We start from the raw sequence: 12,123 nt of genomic DNA, 5'->3' as shown, positions 1-12,123 counted from the left end.
CATGCCAATGGCACGTTAGATGGATACACCGCATTCGGCGAATATTTACTATTTGCGCGATATACAACCGAGAATTGTCAGAGCATGTGCTTCGATAAGGGACGATGTGATAAGGAATACCACTCAATTCATGATAAGAAGATTGCAGCACTGCATTGATACCAGTGGTAATCACTTCGAACACCTTCTGTAAATGGACGTTCATGCCACCTTTCTGACCTTCGTTGACCTTCAAAGACCTTACTGTTACAAGTCATTGGATTTGTCTCGATAGCCGCTATCAGAAAATAAGTATCAAACTACAGCATCCCATTAAAAACAATGTTTACCTTCATATCTCTGACGCGACCCCACCAAGCTACAAAAAACCAACGACATACTATGGCCCCTGTTGCCCCATGCAACATTTGTCCCACAAACTTTTCAGCTACTATCATTCTTTCGGAGCTATTCTAGGTGGCAATAGTTAGTGACTCACGCTGTATGTTACTAATGTATTTCTTCCATACTTGCTGGTAGGCTCTCTTCACTGTTTCTTATGTGTGATTCCTTTTCTGTTCATAGATTTGTTCATTTTGCAGGGTCATATTTATGCTTGTACATCCTCGATTCATGCTAATAAGCCACATTTCACTCTCTAGGCAGTAGGCTGCAGCTGTTAACGGTGCACTCGACGTTAAAATATGTGTGGGGTATTCACACTCCACCATAGAGAATTTCTGAGCGTTATTTTGAAATATATTTGCCACATAATGAGACGCAATTTCAGGTAACACAGTAACATCCGTCTTTTGCATAAACAACAGTGCTTCCGGAAGCTGGACGCAGAAGTTCATAGAAGAGAGCGTGCCTGTCGAAGAATTGACACGGTTATTTTAAATGCAGACACTAAGTTCCATGTTGCTGGGGATCAGCCAGGTAAACAATGACTCAGCGGTCAGCACGACTGATGTTACTGAGAAACCACTACTTTCTCTGCTTTTAAAACTGTTCCTTCCCTCTACCGACAACTAACATATCAAGCTACTTTTTCTTTTTTTTTTTACACCCATCCTGTAGGATCATATTGCGATAAATATCGTAATGTATTACACGTCCAAGCCGGCCGCGGTGGCCGTGCGGTTCTGGCGCTGCAGTCCGGAACCGCGAGGCTGCTACGGTCGCAGGTTCGAATCCTGCCTCGGGCATGGGCGTGTGATGTTCTTAGGTTAGTTAGGTTTAAGTAGTTCTAAGTTCTAGGGGACTTATGACCTAAGATGTTGAGTCCCATAGTGCTCAGAGCCATTTGAACCATTACACGTCTAAAAATTGACATATTTAGAACCTTAATCTAGTAAGCAGAACGCAAAGAAATGGAAACTTTTATGTGCACTGTAAGGAATTTCAGTGGTTAGTTCTACACTCCTGGAAATGGAAAAAAGAACACATTGACACCGGTGTGTCAGACCCACCATACTTGCTCCGGACACTGCGAGAGGGCTGTACAAGCAATGATCACACGCACGGCACAGCGGACACACCAGGAACCGCGGTGTTGGCCGTCGAATGGCGCTAGTTGCGCAGCATTTGTACACCGCCGCCGTCAGTGTCAGCCAGTTTGCCGTGGCATACGGAGCTCCATCGCAGTCTTTAACACTGGTAGCATGCCGCGACAGCGTGGACGTGAACCGTATGTGCAGTTGACGGACTTTGAGCGAGGGCGTATAGTGGGCATGCGGGAGGCCGGGTGGACGTACCGCCGAATTGCTCAACACGTGGGGCGTGAGGTCTCCACAGTACATCGATGTTGTCGCCAGTGGTCGGCGGAAGGTGCACGTGCCCGTCGACCTGGGACCGGACCGCAGCGACGCACGGATGCACGCCAAGACCGTAGGATCCTACGCAGTGCCGTAGGGGACCGCACCGCCACTTCCCAGCAAATTAGGGACACTGTTGCTCCTGGGGTATCGGCGAGGACCATTCGCAACCGTCTCCATGAAGCTGGGCTACGGTCCCGCACACCGTTAGGCCGTCTTCCGCTCACGCCCCAACATCGTGCAGCCCGCCTCCAGTGGTGTCGCGACAGGCGTGAATGGAGGGACGAATGGAGACGTGTCGTCTTCAGCGATGAGAGTCGCTTCTGCCTTGGTGCCAATGATGGTCGTATGGGTGTTTGGCGCCGTGCAGGTGAGCGCCACAATCAGGACTGCATACGACCGAGGCACACAGGGCCAACACCCGGCATCATGGTGTGGGGAGCGATCTCCTACACTGGCCGTACACCACTGGTGATCGTCGAGGGGACACTGAATAGTGCACGGTACATCCAAACCGTCATCGAACCCATCGTTCTACCATTCCTAGACCGGCAAGGGAACTTGCTGTTCCAACAGGACAATGCACGTCCGCATGTATCCCGGGCCACCCAACGTGCTCTAGAAGGTGTAAGTCAACTACACTGGCCAGCAAGATCTCCGGATCTGTCCCCCATTGAGCATGTTTGGGACTGGATGAAGCGTCGTCTCACGCGGTCTGCATGTCCAGCACGAACGATGGTCCAACTGAGGCGCCAGGTGGAAATGGCATGACAAGCCGTTCCACAGGACTACATCCAGCATCTCTACGATCGTCTCCATGGGAGAATAGCAGCCTGCATTGCTGCGAAAGGTGGATATACACTGTACTAGTGCCGACATTGTGCATGCTCTGTTGCCTGTGTCTATGTGCCTGTGGTTCTGTCAGTGTGATCATGTGATGTATCTGACCCCAGGAATGTGTCAATAAAGTTTCCCCTTCCTGGGACAATGAATTCACGGTGTTCTTATTTCAATTTCCAGGAGTGTATGTAATTTCCTTCGCTATGGATCCGGAGATTAATTTTAAATTCTAAAAGAGTGCTCAGTAGATTTCAAAATTGTTTAAATTGTATGAAACAGAAAAAGTGAGAAAACTTGGCTTCAAAAATTCTCATTACTAACACGATGTGAATTTTTTTTAAAATGACAAAAATCTATTGCAACAACAGCTATTCACTGAAATTTGTGACACGACTTGCAAGACTCTCAAAGAATAAAATAAATGTATTGTGGTTGCTCCTCAATAGAGAGGACAAAATTAGTATGTGGATGGCAGGCACCATTACTTTGGTACTGCGGTCTGTGATAGTAAATGAACATAAGTGGATGGCAAGAAGAGCATGGAAAATTGTAACACGGAATGTGGGGCTACCGTATTATAATGTTACCATTCGATTTCTTTCGTGCAGGAAACCGTTATGAGGACAATCAAGCTCGTTAAGAAAAGGTAGGTGTACATACTTAATGTGTTCAGTGCTGAGTCGGTTCAGGCGCCGTAAAACTAGTCGTGTCATGCTTGACAAATTTTTGTTAGCTGGCACTTTGTTTTAATGCTGAGTCTGAAAAAAATAAAGGAGTGGAGAGTCTACGGCCCGAAGTGTGATTTTAATGCCATGGTACTCACGTGGCTTTAGTAAGCATTTACTATGGTGGGCCGTTGCCTTCCTTTAACTTTTGAACTCACAAGGAGAACACGGCCAACCGATTCGCCTCATATCTGGCAGGTCGCTTGTGTTCAACCTATATCGAAAAACTCCAAGGTATTTTGGCACAACACCCTTCCGTTTTTGAGAAAATAAGTCCTAAAGATCATGAAGTAAAATCGACTCAAAATTGTCAGGATCGACAGATAACTGGAAACTGAACCTTCTTCATCAACATCTATGAGGTCCACATTTTCCTAGAAATCGAGGAAAGAAACTTTTTCGACAGCCACTTACGTACCCGTAAGTTATGCGTTGTTCAACGAAAGTGCGCTGGTGTAGAGGCCCTTGTCACCTGTAAACATGCTGTCACGCATTACAGTGTTAATTTGACCACACCAGGCATTCAGTATCAGACAAAACTTGTTGTCAGCAACGTACGGTTTTAAAACGTTTCAAGACCTTCTTTCTCTCTCTTTTCAAGCATTTATACCAACTTGCGGGGTCTGCTGTTATGGTTAACCGGATTTGGCGTGTTAATATTAATGGGTGGTCGGATGCCCTTCCTGTCGCCAGCCCATACCCTCCCGGGACGGAATGTGTGGACCCCAACTGTCTGCATCTAGTGTAATCCATGGAATAGTGCGAACATGTTACGAATGTCTGCGAGTTGTGGAACTGAGGCGGAATGTGGGGACCAGCCTGATATTCACCCAGCAGGATGTGGAAAACCGCCTAAAAACCACATCCAGGCTGGCCGGCACACTGGCCCTCGTCGTTAGTCCACAGGACGCATTCGATCCGGGGCCGGCGCGCCTACCGAAGTCCACGAAGCAGCGCGTTAGCGCTCTCGGCTACCCTGGCGTGTTCTGAAGACCTAATTGTAAATAGAATTCTTCTATTTCCCCGATCTGGACCAAACACTGAATGAGTCGGTTGAACGACTGACTTCTTCTATATCCTGAAGACCGATTTAATGATTAGTTTCTTATAAGTACGGGAAAATTTTAGGCAACTGTTTTCCAGAAGCTATGATGGAATATTGCACAGAGCACAAATGGGTTATTTTATGTTTACTGCTAACTGCGACAACAGTTAGTTTTTTTTTCCCTTATGTGACAACGTGCCTCGCATGCTCTCTTCGCAGCAATCTGACTCGGAATTTTATTCATACAACGAGGCTTAAAATTTTAGCTCTTTACTAATCCAGTCGTTTGAGAAATTTATTTTCCTACACAGTTCCTATTCTTTACTGATTTACTTACCCTCCTATTCCTACCAGCTTTGATCCGAAAAAAAAGCAAATGAAACAAACTGCAGACTGCATCGATCACAGATTCTCTGCTTCGCAGCCAGATACTTTGGTCGCTAGGACAGCGGTGCTATAACGGCGCATGCATTATGGACACATAAGCGGCAGTCGAAAAAGTTTCCTCGATTTTTAGGAAAATATGGATTTGGGTTCCCCTATATGTTGCTGAAAACTATTCAATTTTCAATTATTACTGTTCTACAAAAAAAATCTTTTTTTCTATTTCTGATAAAAAATATTGTGATCCTAGTTGTATTTTGAGTGCTGAATTGAAAACTGTTTTTGGTTTTTTCCTATCAGGGATAGTTTATGAGTAATCGCAATTTTATTTCTTTTTTTCAGTTTCTGATATAGTGCAGCAAACGTGAGGTCAAATTCGACAAACAAATGCACATCTTTATGATGTTATAAGTTCATCACATTAATGGAGGGTGGGATCTAACATATAACACAGTAACCTATGTCTATACACTTTGAAGCATTTATTTGACATGAGAAATTACAGAAAATTGACAAACAAAGAGCCACTGCCTTGTAATGCAGCTCCCTGATTTGTGGGCCTACAAATACACCTTCCTTTATTTTTGCAGATGAAAGACGGGGGAATTTGGTAGCTAGATATGCAAACTCACAGCCTGTTGGATCCATGGCCTTCACGAACTGTTTCATCAGGCCAAGTTTGATGTGAAGCGGTGGAATTAGTATATATTCAGGAGCTACCAGACTTTCACGTTGTACATTCTTTTCGCCAACTTTCCATCTTCGCCTAGGCCATTTCTTTTCCACGTAGTGAGAATTTCGGTCTCGACTATCCCACTCGCAAAGAAAACAGGCATACTTTGTGTAGCCTTGTTGCATTCCCAGTACCATACCAATTACCTTGAAATATGCACATATTTTCCATTTGTGTTCATTGTATTTTAATGAATTTAGCATCCTTTGTACGAATTCGTAATTCTCTTTTCTCAAACTAGCGTAAGCTACTGGAACAGAGGGTATTTTATTTCCGTTATGGAGCAAAACACCATTCAGACTTGTTTTCGATGCATCTATGAAAAGTCTCCACTCCTGTGAAATATAAGTGAAGTTCAGCACTTTCATCAGGCCAGCAACGTCATTGCAAAATGTCAGTGCTTCGTCAGTTGAAAAATAAGAAATAAAGGCATGTTCTCTGTGCCTGAACACACTGATTTTAGTACTTTGGTGCATTAGATTATACTCTTGTAATCTTGAACCAAGCAGCTGCGCCTTTTGTTTACTTAGTCCTAGATCACGTACTAAATCATTTAAATCTGCCTGTGTTAACAAATGTGTAGATGACTCACTTGTGAAGTGATATAAAGAATCATCATCTGTGATTTCTTCAGTACTGCTTATTTCACTGTCACTCGGAATTTGACCTCGAGCTCTTGAAGGTACTGGGAGGTTGTCGGAATGCTGCACTGGCATTCTCGCTGAAGGCAGATCTGGGTAAACAATGTGCCTCTTCGACTTTTTGTTTGTAAAACCCTGAATTTTTGTTAGACAGAAATAACAATCAGTAACATAGTCCTTAGGCTCCCATGGGAATAACAAACAACGCCACATTCTCTTTACCTTTCCACCACTGAATTAGTTTGCAGTAACATGTAGCACAACAGAAATTAGTGCCCATTTTTTATCTTGGTCGCCTACCTCTACTCCAAAGTAATGTTTTTATGCTTTCTTTATGACTGACTCTGCCTCGTGATGACTGGGTGTTGTGTGATGTCCTTAGGTTAGTTAGGTTTAAGTAGTTCTAAGTTCTAGGGGACTGATGACCATAGATGTTAAGTTCCATAGTGCTCAGAGCCATTTGAACCATTTTTTTTATGACTGAAAAAATTTTCTTCCTATTTCTGGCAAAAGTGAACTTTCCACAGATGTAGCAGAAGTTGTCCGGCTTATATCGACATCCACGACGACGTGAAATTTCTGCAAATTTAAAAATACCGCTTTGGTAATACACTTGTATTAAATTAATAGTAGGGAACTAGAGGAACGCTGATGTGTAAAAACAAGCAGTCGTTTTACCTTCAGCACCAGGCTCAATCAGTTTACACACAGGAACTAAAAAATTTAACCGTGCTCGGAAATATGACAGAGAGTTACTTGTCAGCCAAAACACCCACTCGTTAAGACTGACACAAATTGCGGCTAACAGCACTGTTGTAAGCTCGATGCACCTGCCCTAGGAGGCGTGAAACTTTACTGCCGAGGCAGCGACCGGCTGTCGCCGTTCGAGTTAATGAGATGTTTCAGGTGGTCTTCATGACATAGGTGTGGCGGTGGATAACCTACTGATGTCTGATTCTTCCCACCTGCTGTTGCACAAGAAATTATCACGTTCTATCACTACTGTATGCGGCAACATACCCGTATTTCTCTATAACGTCTCTGTGTTTGCCATGAATTGTGAATATACATATATATACATATTACATAAAAAGTATCCCTGACAACGATATTTTGTTTACATATTTGAATTTCCCACAGTAAAATGGTCTAGAAGCACATACTTTAATATCAGGAATAGAACCCATGTCGAACAGTGTTATCTGTCGATCCCGTCAGTTCTGAGTCGATTGCGCGTCATGAACTGTAGGGGCAATTTAGGGGTAGAGGAATAAAAACGGTGGCAGAGCTCGGAATTTTTCACGTAAGTAAACGTAGCAGAGGCAAAGTAATAGCTATCTGATGGAAAAAATTCCAGGGCCAACTGGAGATCGAACCTCGAAACTGTAGTTAGTAGATTGGGGTCTACGGTAGAAAATGTATTCAAAAACTCTGCAGACGCCCCCTGAACGGAAAGCTAACTGGGATGCGCACCGGTCATTTTCATTTTCGTGAAGGAAATTCTATAGGTAACACAGCTGCACACAAACAAGGCGTTACTAAAGGAGCCAAGTTCAGTAGACTGTTGCGCTAATGTTAGATACTGCCCGCGCTTGCAGTAATCTCTGCTGACCCTGGATTCCGCACGGTTCGAAGAAGTAAAGGTCCAACAGTATCTGGTTAGATATTGCGAATTACTGCAGCGACTATGTTACTTGATAACCCTCTGGTGGTTGTCCGTAAAAAGGCAGTGTCAAGGACTGAAGTACGCTATGAAGGTGCCGCAGATGACGACCAAAGCGGTCCTGCTATCAAAGGTAATGGCACGCCACACCTTCACTCCTGTTTATCGGTCTGTATGGCGAGTGCAAATCAAGCTGGTATGCCACCGCAGTTCTTAGCGTCTCTAGACACGTCTTCGGCCTGTAATCTCATTGACTGGAGTAGAATTGTCTTCTGTGAAGAGTGCTGCTTCGAATGAACTGCAATGACCACCAAAGATGTGTCTAGAGACGCACCGGACAGGGTTGGGACACAGCATGATTGTTGCCCGCCGTACGACCTGATAACCAGGAACCGTGGTCTAGGGTCATAGTAGGTCCCCTTTGGTTCTCATCCGTGGCACCCTTACATCACAGAGGTACCGGACGATGATCTACGCCATGTTTTGTTGCTCTTCATGCTAAGCCATCCTGGGCTTACATGTCACCCAGATAATGCCAGCTCGCTCACGGTGAGAGTTTCTACTGCTTATTCTCCTGCTTGCGAAACCTTACCTTGGCCAGCAAGAGCGCCGGGTCTCTCCGCAATTAAGACTCGAACGTTAAGCCTAGTTTACACGACGACACTAGGTTGTAGGCAACTGCGCTACCGGCCACTGCGCATGCGTGCCGCCCGTTTGCGCAACTCGGTGGTGAAACTAAACACTTTCGGCGTGTTCCAACTTTGGCGACACTAGTTGCATGAGTTTTGAGGTTATGTGTGTTCGTAGACTGTAGACAAACTGAAATGTGAAGTGGAGACCGGAGAATAATGTTCGATTTTTAGATATCTGTGCCTTGCATAGGTGCTTGTAGGATGTCAGTGATGCTGATTACAAAAACAAGCAACATATTGCTGCCGCTGAGGCCTTCATGTGCGATCATAACATAAATGATTTGACAATGTCTGAGCTCAAGGACAAAATTTATTGTGTGAGGAGCACATATACAACTGAATTAAGAAAAATACAAGGAAGTGTAATTCTAACTGTGGCAATGCTCCCGTCTACAAGACTAAAATCCCATCGTTCGAGTTGGCGACTCTTTGTTAAGGAATATTGTTGACAGGAGGGAAGGCTATACAAATTCAAGAAGCTGCGTTATTTATTCAATATTCATCTGTTTATAACGTCGATGCAGTGCGCTCCCCGTTCACATATGTCAGAATTTTGAAATATTGCCACTGTACAGATCTATCTCCAAGAGAGTAGTTTGCAAACCTTTCTTTTCTTAATGCGGCCTGCTTCGAATAATTATTGTTGCTAATGTTCAATAATTATTAACATTAACGGTAATAATTATTGTGTTAATGAAATAGCGACACCACCAACTAAAGCCGTATCTTACAGCATGCCGAGTGTTCTCGATTGTAATGCACGCAATATGATTTGTAATTTCTTTTCTGGCGACAGCGCTTCAAGCATTACGGTACCTTTATTCCTAATCACATGATTAACTCTATTTGGAAGAAACGTGAACAGTTCTGGTGACATTCTAAGATAATTTAAAGAACTTCTTCCATCTTCCGTTATAAATTATTTCAGCAAGGATGCTGAGCAACCGAGCTGACGTCTTTTCTTCATCCAGACACCAATCGAAGCACGTTTCTTATTTTTTTTCTTATGCAGTGATTCCACAAAACAAGCTTTAACTTCCTTACACCTCGTTCGACGTGCAGCTGCCAAAACTTTCATTTCAGACACGACTCAGGGACCCACAAAACGACGAAACTGAAGTGTATACTGGTGTCGCCCTGTCTACAGTCATATATGAAAAAACAGGAAAATTTGGTCTTATGTCAAAGCGGTAGGTGGATCAAAACAAAATGTCCAGACACTCTGTGACCAAAATGGTACTGAAACAGAGGATGACAGACTAAAGGCCGAAATACTAAATGTCTTTTACCAAAGCTGTTTCACAGAGGAAGACTGCACTGTAATTCATTCTCTAGATTGTCGCACAGATGACAAAATGGTAGATATCCAAATAGACGACAGAGGGATAGAGAAACAATTAAAATCGCTCAAAAGAGGAAAGGCCGCTGGACCTGATGGGATACCAGTTCAATTTTACACAGAGTATGCGAATCAACTTGCCCCCCGTTCTTGCAGCGGTGTACTGTAGGTCCCTAGAAGAGCGTACCGTTTCAAAGGATTGGAAAAGGGCACAGGTCATCCCCGTTTTCAAGAAGGGACATCGAACAGATGTGCAGAACTATAGACCTATATCTCTAACGTCCATAAGTTGTAGAATTTTGGAACACGTATTATGTTCGAGTATAATGACTTTTCTGGAGACTAGAAATCTACTCTGTAGGAATCAGCATGGGTTCCGAAAAAGACGATCGTTTGAAACTCAGCTCGCGCTATTCGTCCAGGAGACTCAGAGGGCCATAGACACGGGTTCCCAGGTAGATGCCGTGTTTCTTGACTTTCTCAAGGCGTTCGATACAGTTCCCCACAGTCGTTTAATGAACAAAGTAAGAGTATATGGACTATCAGACCAATTGTGTGATTGGATTGAACAGTTCCTAGATAACAGAACGCAGTATGTCATTCTCAATGGAGAGAAGTCTTCCGAAGTAAGAGTGATTTCAGTTGTGCCGCAGGGGAGTGCCGTAGGACCGTTGCTATTCACAATATACATAAATGACCTTGTGGATGACATCGGAAGTTCACTGAGACTTTTTGCGGATGATGCTGTCGTATATCGAGAGGTTGTAACAATGGAAAATTGCACTGAAATGCAGGAGGATCTGCAGCGAATTGACGCATGGTGCAGGGAATGGCAATTGAATCTCAATATAGACAAGTGTAATGTGCTGCGAATACATAGAAAGAAAGATCCCTTATCATTTAGCTACAATATAGCAGGTCAGCAACTGGAAGCAGTTAATTCCATAAATTATCTGGGAGTATGCATTAGAAGTGATTTAAAATGGAATGATCATATAAAGTTGATCGTCGGTAAAGCAGATGCCAGACTGAGATTCATTGAAAGAATCCTAAGGAAATGCAAACCGAAAACAAAGGAAGTAGAGTACAGTACGCTTGTTCGCCCACTGCTTGGATACTGCTCAGCAGTATGGGATCCGTGCCAGATAGGGTTGATAGAAGAGATAGAGAAGATCCAACGGAGAGCAGCGCGCTTCGTTACAGGATCATTTAGTAATCGCGAAAGCGTTACGGAGATGATAGATAAACTCCAGTAGAAGACTCTGCAGGAGAGACGCTCAGTAGCTCGGTACGGGCTTTTGTTGAAGTTTCGAGAACATACCTTCACCGAGGAGTCAAGCAGTATATTGCTCCCTCCTACGTATATCTCGCGAAGAGACGATGAGGATAAAATCAGAGAGATTAGAGCCCACACAGAGGCATACCGACAATCCTTCTTTCCACGAACAATACGAGACTGGAATAGAAGGGAGAACCGATAGAGGTACTCAAGGTACCCTACGCCACACACCGTCAGGAGGCTTGCGGAGTATGGATGTATATGTAGATGTAGAACTCATTCCACACAACGAGTGGCGCAACCCAGCGTCGACGTCTAAACTAGGCTTTATGGGCAGAGCCCTCCAACCAGCTACATCTACATCTACATATATACTCCGCGAGCCACCTTACGGTGTGTGGCGGAGGGTACTTATTGTACCACTATCTGATCCCCCCTTCCCTGTTCCATTCACGAATTGTGCGTGGGAAGAACGACTGCTTGTAAGTCTCCGTATTTGCTCTAATTTCTCGGATCTTTTCGTTGTGATCATTACGCGAGATATATGTGGGCGGTAGTAATATGTTGCCCATCTCTTCCCGGAATGTGCTCTCTCGTAATTTCGATAATAAACCTCTCCGTATTGCGTAACGCCTTTCTTGAAGTGTCCGCCACTGGAGCTTGTTCAGCATCTCCGTAACGCTCTCGCGCTGACTAACTGTCCCCATGACGAATCGCGCTGCTTTTCGCTGGATCATGTCTATCTCTTCTATTAATCCAACCTGGTAAGGGTCCCATACTGATGAGCAATACTCAAGAATCGGACGAACAAGCGTTTTGTAAGCTACTTCTTTCGTCGATGAGTCACATTTTCTTAGAATTCTTCCTATGAATCTCAACCTGGCGCCTGCTTTTCCCACTTTTTGTTTTATGTGATCATTCCACTTCAGATCGCTCCGGATAGTAACTCCTAAGTATTTTACGGTCGTTACCGCTTCCAATGATTT

The 12,123-nt window shown here is 44.1% G+C and overlaps 1 protein-coding gene across 1 annotated transcript in view; it reads right to left on the bottom strand.

The window, feature by feature from the left end:
- Positions 1–12,123, bottom strand: part of LOC126089494 (apolipoprotein D-like) — a 250,510-nt gene that overhangs the window by 83,209 nt on the left and 155,178 nt on the right. The window lies entirely within an intron of this gene.

Source organism: Schistocerca cancellata, chromosome 1, assembly GCF_023864275.1.
Source record: "Schistocerca cancellata isolate TAMUIC-IGC-003103 chromosome 1, iqSchCanc2.1, whole genome shotgun sequence".
Lineage (NCBI taxonomy): Eukaryota > Metazoa > Arthropoda > Insecta > Orthoptera > Acrididae > Schistocerca > Schistocerca cancellata.
Note: the sequence above shows the minus strand (reverse complement) of the source record. Positions and strands in the feature narration are given on the sequence as shown.